Source organism: Asparagus officinalis, chromosome 2 (assembly GCF_001876935.1).
Source record: "Asparagus officinalis chromosome 2, Aspof.V1, whole genome shotgun sequence".
NCBI classification, from domain to species: Eukaryota; Viridiplantae; Streptophyta; class Magnoliopsida; order Asparagales; family Asparagaceae; genus Asparagus; species Asparagus officinalis.
Genome location: NC_033795.1, coordinates 20,670 through 23,555, shown reverse-complemented (window position 1 = coordinate 23,555; position 2,886 = coordinate 20,670).

The window sequence follows — 2,886 nt, the reverse complement described above, 5'->3', positions numbered from 1 at the left end:
GACAAATGAGCCTAACGGCTAAATTTTTTAAAATGGATTTTTTGGTCTTTTACTCTTTTCTAGCTGTTGTATTGGGGTGTTATATAAACCCCATTACTGTTCTTCTTCTTAAGATTGAAGAAATCCAAGTTTGCTATTTAACAAGTTGTTAATCTCGTTTAAGAGCTGTTTAAGAGTTGGTTTCGTTAATCAGTTTTCAAGAGAAGTTTTTCTACAACAAGAAGAGGCTTTCAAATCTTATTGAGATCATCATTTCCTCAGCTCTTCTTATTCATTGAGAAGTTTTCTAAACCCATTCTTATATAGCTTGTTATTTCACTTTCAATTGATTAAGCTATATTCATTGAGTTATATTTATTGAGTTTCATTCACTATTATCACACACACTTATTGAGCTTTATATTCTCATATTATATTGTGGGTTGTGGTGTGGGATTTAGTGAGTGTGAGCTTCATTGTGTTCTCACTTGTTAATTGAGAACAAATCATTGTATTGAACCTTTATTTGTGAGATTCACTTGTAACACACTTGTACACCGAGAGAAGTGTGAGGAGAGAGAGACGGGGTCAAATCCAATAGGAGTGGCGTCGATTGACGAACCTAGGGAGAGGTTGTAATCGAGCACTTGAGGAGGAGGACACGGGCTAGGTTCCTACACTTAGTGTGTAAAGTGTGTTTGTTGAGTGATTGTGTAGTGTGAGAGTTTTCGGTGAACTTGTAAACCGAGTGTGTAGAAGTTCCGGCTTCCAAACCGGATTGTGATAGTGGATATCTCCTCGAGGTGAGGAGCGGGGACGTAGGTCGTGGGGACCGAACCTCGTAAACATATCGTGTGTTTGTGTTTTGCTTGTCTCATATTTTATTTGTGCATATTCTTATTGTTCTTATTGTTCATAATTTATTCTTGCAAGAACAAATTAATCAACATAATTTTAATTGCTATTAATTGGGATTAGATTAGCATAAGACCCTAATCACCCCCCCTCTAGGGTCTAACAATTGGTATCAGAGCTTGGTGCTCTTTGATTTAAGGACTAACCACCTTGAGTTAAAGATCCAAGTTATTGTATTTGTGCTAATCTAATTTTAATTACATTGTGCTTCTTGCATTTCATCTTTATGGATATGTATGATTCATCTTGTTTAGGATATGCTATTAATATTGCTCCTCGTTTGGATATTTTTCCTTATGCTCAATGGCGTATTAGATTCAAACTTTTCTCCTCGTTTGGATATTTTTCCCTATGCTCAATGGCGTATTAGATTTAAACTTTTCGTTCAATCTAATCAATTTGATCTATGGAAAATTATTGAGGATGCTTATGTTGTTCCTATTTTGGAAAAATCAAAATGGTGTGACAATGACAAAAGATTGTTTAACATGAATAAGCTTTTGTTAGAATATTTGATTAGTGCCTTTCACTCATCGTTTTCTAACAAATTTGCTAATTTTGATAGTGCTCACGCTTTATGAAAATTTATTGAAGCACATGAAGGGAAATTGGAGGCTATTCAACAAGCGTTGGAAAATCCCGCTTTGAGTTCTAAGGAAGCCTCATCCCCATGTACAACACCACTAGGTAATAATCCTAGTGAGGTATACGATAACGATGATATTATTACATTTGATGAACTTGCTCTTGAGTTTGAAAAATTACACAATTGCTATATTGATGTAAAGAGTAAGTATATTAATATGAAATCCATTCATGAAACACTAGCTACTAAGTTTAATTTTATTGCAAATGAAAATATAATTCTTAAAGAATGCAATGAAAATTTGAAAATTAAAAATGCTAGTTTGCTTCATGAAAAACGTGATGCTATGTTAGAAGTAGATAAGTTGAAATCTATGATGATTAATCTTGTTTATCCTACTTCTAGTAGCAATGCTTGTATGCACAATGATGAGTTGAATCAAGTGAGAAAAAGAATATCTACCTTAGATTCAACACTAAACACTTGTATTGCTAATAATAAAAAGCTTATGGACTTATGTGCAAAGTTCAATATTAATTCTTCTAAGAAACCTATTCACTATGCACATATGTATGACAAAATTCACAAATGTTCTATTTGCGGTCTTAAAGGACATTTAGCTCAATTTTGTCATAATGCACCAAAAATTGACAAGCCTACACATGATTGTGCATCCCATCAAGCTTCTTCATCACATACACATGTACACACATATAGTGTAAATCATAAACATGCTCATGTGTATAAATGTGATTATTGTGGTCGTTTTGGTCATTTGGCCATGTTTTGTTTCGATTTGAAAAGAAATTTTCGTTTGCAAAATAATTACAAAGAAAAATCTATTTTTGCAAATGAACCACACGCATTCCATTTCGGTCAACGTAAACCATTCAAACCTCTACATTGCACAAATTGCAATCGTATGGGTCACGTTTATAATTTTTGCTTTGATCGTATCGGTGCACAAAATACGCCCAAACGGGTTCATAACCCTAGGGCCTTGGATTTAAATGCTAGGGGTCATGTCCCAAGTTCTAGTGGTACCAAAATGATTTGGGTACCAAAAAGACTTGTATGGTATTTCTTTTGTTTTTGATGGTTTGTTTTGTTTTTATTTTGAATATTTTTTTTTGGCTTCGAATGATAAATCATATTCTTTATGCTAAAATAAATTATTTGTATGATTTTATATTTAAAAACCCTTATATATATCCTATAAAACTTTTAGTATTTTATAAAACATATTTCCAAAAGGTCTAAATTGAAAAATCTCTCAAAACAAATTTTTCTACTTTAACCTGCTATCTGTTTTCTCGCGGTCGACCGACCCGGTCGACCGACGAACTCTCTGTAATCATTTCGGTCGACCGCGTCGGTCGACCGAAATGAAATTCCTGCAGCAGCGA